The 5,800-nt window shown below is 42.1% G+C and overlaps 1 long non-coding RNA gene across 1 annotated transcript; it reads right to left on the minus strand.

Moving 5' to 3' along the window:
* Window positions 1-863: 863 nt before the first annotated feature.
* LOC116354045 (uncharacterized) lies at window positions 864-4,195 on the minus strand. Its single transcript, XR_004203489.1, has 3 exons — window positions 3,838-4,195; window positions 3,076-3,178; window positions 864-1,684 (listed from the first exon to the last, which is right to left on the minus strand). It is a non-coding gene; the product is annotated as an uncharacterized LOC116354045 (long non-coding RNA).
* Between the last annotated feature and the right edge of the window lie 1,605 nt (window positions 4,196-5,800).

Consider the following 5,800-nt stretch of genomic DNA (forward strand, 5'->3'; position numbering starts at 1 on the left):
TCACATTCCCAGTCCAGAGCTTTGGTCCAGGGTCACATTCCCAGTCCAGAGCTTTGGTCCAGGGTCACATTCCCAGTCCAGAGCTCTGGTCCAGGGTCACATTCCCAGTCCAGAGCTCTGGTCCAGGGTCACATTCCCAGTCCAGAGCTTTGGTCCAGGGTCACATTCCCAGTCCAGAGCTTTGGTCCAGGGTCACATTCCCAGTCCAGAGCTTTGGTCCAGGGTCACATTCCCAGTCCAGAGCTTTGGTCCAGGGTCACATTCCCAGTCCAGAGCTTTGGTCCAGGGTCACATTCCCAGTCCAGAGCTCTGGTCCAGGGTCACATTCCCAGTCCAGAGCTTTGGTCCAGGGTCACATTCCCAGTCCAGAGCTTTGGTCCAGGGTCACATTCCCAGTCCAGAGCTTTGGTCCAGGGTCACATTCCCAGTCCAGAGCTTTGGTCCAGGCCTCCAGGGAGTCTCACTCTCCTCCTGCTCCACAGTCACCTGGTAATGAAACATGACAGACAATAAAACATGAACATACCGCCCCCTACAGCTACATGTTTTTTATATATATATATTTAAATGTAATATTTTATTTAACTAGGCAAGTTAGTTAAGAACAAATTCTTATTTGCAATGACAGCCTACTCCAGCCAATCCCGGATGTCTCTGGATCAATTGTGCGCTGCCCTATGGGACTCACGGCCAGTTGTGATACACTCTGGAATCGAACCAGGATGTCAGAAGTGACACCTCTAGCACTGAGATGCAGTGCCTTAGACCGCTGCGCCACTTGAGAGAACCCCACAGGACAACATTCATCACAGGAACAACACTCAGATGGGTCAGTGTACAGCAGTGGTCAATGACGCCTGGTCATTGAGAGTTTACAGCGTGGTGCAGGTTTTCGTTGGAAAATATCAAGAAGTATTTAATCAGTACAAACATTACCAGTCATAATAATAATAAACCATTTTTTGCAACTAACTACAACAACCTTTTTGGGGGGTATTGAATATATTGACAAAAAATATGGCTTAGTTTTCTTTATTTACTCACCAAACATGCCACCATTAGCATCGCTGATAGTGAAACAATGGGAGTGGTATGGCCTACGACAGGATGCTTCAGAAATAATGCCCAAATCCTTTAAGTTACTGTAAACCAAATGGTATAACACCCAAAATATCAAAACAAGTTGCCCATAAAGAATATTGGAGGATATTATAGAACTTCTGGATCGTCCTGTTCACTCCTCCATCTGTAGTGTCTGGATCGTCCTGTTCACTCCTCCATCTGTAGTGTCTGGATCGTCCTGTTCACTCCTCCATCTGTAGTGTCTGGATCGTCCTGTTCACCACTCCATCTGTAGTGTCTGGATCGTCCTGTTCACTCCTCCATCTGTAGTGTCTGGATCGTCCTGTTCACTCCTCCATCTGTAGTGTCTGGATCGTCCTGTTCACTCCTCCATCTGTAGTGTCTGGATCGTCCTGTTCACTCCTCCATCTGTAGTGTCTGGATCGTCCTGTTCACTACTCCATCTGTAGTGTCTGGATCGTCCTGTTCACTCCTCCATCTGTAGTGTCTGGATCGTCCTGTTCACTCCTCCATCTGTAGTGTCTGGATCGTCCTGTTCACTCCTCCATCTGTAGTGTCTGGATCGTCCTGTTCACTCCTCCATCTGTAGTGTCCCCCTGCTCTGGTTATAGGGGGAAATGGGTTGATTTGAACCATAAACACAATGTTGTGCAGGGTTGTAGTGTTCCATCACTTTTTTCAATTAGAGACATTTAATGAATTATATTTAATTACCACTTAAATTAAATTAAAACGATAGATTGGCAAACCAAATCAATATGTACAGCAGCCTAGAAGTAACCAAATCACTGAGTGCTGACTGAGGCTAAAAGTGGCAAAAATAGATGTCTCTTTCCAGGTCCAAAACGCCCGGCGCTCACTTTGAGTGGGCTCAGTTCTCCATAGAGCCATGACTACATGGAACTCTATTCCACATCAGATAACTGATGCAGCAGTAGAATCAGATCAAAAAAAACAGATCAAAATACACCTTATGGAACAGTGGGACTGTGAACACAAACATAGGCACAGACACACTACACACACATGATAACATAAGCACTATGCACACACGTACACCTGGATTTTGTGTTGTATATATGTGGTAGTGGAGTAGGGTCCTGAGATCAGACACTTAGTGGGTTGTGAAATCTGTTATGAATGTATTGTAATGTTGTATAACTGCCTTAATTTTGCTGGACCCCAGGAAGAGAAGCTGCTGCCGATGTAACAAGAACAGCCAAAGACAGAAAACTCTACAAGGGGTTGCTAAAACGGCTGTCAGACGCCCTGTCTGATTGTAGCCTATGTCTTTTAACATGACATAGGCCTAATGATTAATGTGTATTTTACATAACAGAACCTGACTATAATAGCATAATAGCCCTATATTACTCTTACACCAAAAGCACCAAAGACATAGCTATGAAGTATACTTCGTCATACCTACCGCCACTACAATAGTGGAAGACAGTGACTGGTAGTAAAACCACTACAGACTCCCTCGACACCAATTCTGACTGACCTCCAGGCATTGACCTGAAAATTACCTGACTACGTCAGACTCATTCTGAACAAGTTGTAATCTGCCAGAATACTTGGTTTCCTTCCCTTGACATGTGCACTTGCGTAAGCATAAACGCACATGCACAACGGAACATCCAATTAGGATTTATGCTAGGATCACTTAACTTGTTGGGGATAGGGGGCAGTATTACTTTCCAATGATTGTTGTTCCAACGTTTTGCAAGGTGGCCATATCCCCCCACACACACACACACACACACACACACACACACACACACACACACACACACACACACACACACACTCACACACACACACACACACACACACACACACACACACACACACACACACACACACACACACACACACAATGTTAGGTATCAATCTACAGTCAGTAACATTGTAATAACCCAACCAACAGGATTGTATTAACATGTTGTTACACAATAATGCAGAAATTGTCTTGACATGGAGTGTTCCTACCTTAATTCTTGAACGTTTTTCTGTCGACAGTGGAGAACAGTGGAATGTAGTCGCTCACACAGTGAATGGAAAGCAGACGATACCAATGGCTCTCGTTGTTAATCTGCACAAATTAATTATTTGTAACAGTGTCACATACAAGAAATGAGGATCTGGACACTGTTACTTGGAAGTCATCAGCACTTCTCCCTCAGTGAAATATAAATATCTCTTAAAGGCCATGTTTCACTTTAAACCCCGCCCCCAAACAATAATGAGTTTTGCATATACATTATGTATCAATCTGATATGTCACTCTTTTTCAATCCAACATTGTAAATTGGAGATATAATCGATTATATACTGCTGGGCTGGAGTGTGTGCAGTGTGGGGAGACTGAAATAAAGTGAATTCTTCAAAGCATCCTAAGCACCTGCTTTATTAGGTAATTTACCAACAGGAACATTTCATTAGGCGGTTCAATAGGCAGGTCTCCAAATTACATGGCACAAATGTCATCTATGTGTCTATACATTCTGGAATGTTTTCCAGCTGGAAAAGTAAAAAAAAATATCTCTCTCAAATAAAGCGTATGTGTGTTTTGTGTTGAAAAACTGAACAGTGAAATGAAGAAAAAGTAACAGAAGAGAAAGGGGGAGATTGAGTGAGGGAGGGAGGGAAAGAGGGATATGTGGTGAGGTATTTTTCTAACCTCACATCCACTGAGAGAGAGAGAGAGCGAGAGAGAGAGAGAGAGAGAGACACACAGACAGACGGCCTTACCACAAAGGTTCATGCTGTCTGGAATGCTTGGGACGTCCCTACCCTATTGAAGATTACATTTAAAATGGTTAAGGTAAGGGTTAAGGTAAGGTTTAAGGTTAGGGCTAACTAAGGGTTAAGGTTAGGATAAGGGTAGGGGTTAGGGTTTAGGGTAGTCCCAAGGATCCTAGATAGAACTTGCGACAAATCTCTACACTAGAAACAGTTTCTCAGGCAATTCAGTTAGGTCCAAATGTCACGTTCATCGTATTGATGAGACCAAGGCGCAGCGTGGTATCCGTACATACTTATTTTAATGAAGAATAACCACTGACCGTGAAGCTATATACAACGAATGCTGACAGGCAACTACACATAGACAAGAACCCATCTAAGGGTAAATGGAAAATGGCAACCTAAATAGGATCCCCAATCAGAGACAATGATAAACAGCTGCCTCTGATTGGGAACCAATTCAGGCCACCATAGACCTACAATAACCTAGACTTACAAAAAAAACATAGATCTACAAAAAACCCTTGACAACGCTAAAAGCACGCATACCCACCCACGTCACACCCTGACCTGACCAAAATATTACAGAAAACATATTTAACTAAGGTCAGGGCTTGACACCAAATATGACTAGTCATAGTTTGGAATTCAATATAATGTAAATAAATTAAAATGTAATATTTTAATGAAAAAAATAAGAATGTGTAAAAATATAAAAAATACATTTTTGTTAAATACTTTTTATGGAATTGAACATAAATCTCACAATTGAGACCTTGTATTTTAATCAATTCCATTTTACTGTCCCTCCTGGTTATAATCTGTCGAAATCATTTAAAAAATAAAGGTGGAATTCCACAAAAATATTTTCCATAGGGACTTATCATCAGTCAATATTTAGACTATAAACTATTTGCATTTCTAAACCATTAGTTGTATGAAAAACACTGTTTGTGTGTTTTGATGTGGCACTGAAACCCCAAAAAGTGTTTTCACACCACTCTCTTACAGAAACCTTCTGTAAGAGACCATATTTAGGCAGAACATGGATGCCAAAATATGGTTCCCAATCAGAGACAATGACAAACACCTGCCTCTGATTAGAAACCATATTTAGGCAGCCATGTTCTTTGGGTATTTTGTGGGTGGTTGTTTCCTGTCTTTGTGTTCTCTGCACCAGATAGGACTGTTTCGGGTTTTTGCCACGTTTGGTAATTGCCGGACTCTCGTTTGGCCGGGTGTCCAGCTCTAGAAAGAGTCTTGGTGGTTCCAAACTTCTTCTATTCAAGAATGATGGAGGCCACTGCGTTCTTAGGGACCTTCAATGCTACAGATATTTTTGGGTACCTTTTGCCAGATCTGTGCCTCGACACAATCTTGTCTCAGCTCTACGGACAATTCCTTCGACCTCATGGCTTGGTTTTGCTCTGACATGCACTGTCAACTGTGATATACAGGTGTGTGCCTTTCTAAAACGTCCAATCAATTAAATTTACCACAGGTGGACTCCAATAAAGTTGTAGAAACATATCAAGGATGATCAATGAAAACAGGATGCACCTGAGCTCAATTTTGAGACTTATAGCAAGGGGTCTGAATACTTATGTAAATAAGGTATTTCTGTCAAACATTTCTAAAAGCCTGTTTTCACTTTGACATTATTGTCACGCCCTGGTCTTAGTATTTTGTGTTTATATATTTATTTGGTCAGGCCAGGGTGTGAAATGGGTTTATTTTGTGTTGTGTTTTTGTATTGGGGTTTTAGTAGGTATTGGGATTGTGGCTGAGTAGGGGTGTCTAGCATAGTCTATGGCTGCCTGAGGTTCTCAATCAGTCAGGTGATTCTCGTTGTCTCTGATTGGGAACCATATTTAGGTAGCCTGGGTTTCACTGTGTGTGTGGGTGATTGTTCCTGTCTCAGTGTGTTTGTATTCACCAGATAGGCTGTATAGGTTCACACGTTCCGTTT

This window comes from Oncorhynchus kisutch, linkage group LG16 (genome assembly GCF_002021735.2).
Source record: "Oncorhynchus kisutch isolate 150728-3 linkage group LG16, Okis_V2, whole genome shotgun sequence".
Lineage (NCBI taxonomy): Eukaryota > Metazoa > Chordata > Actinopteri > Salmoniformes > Salmonidae > Oncorhynchus > Oncorhynchus kisutch.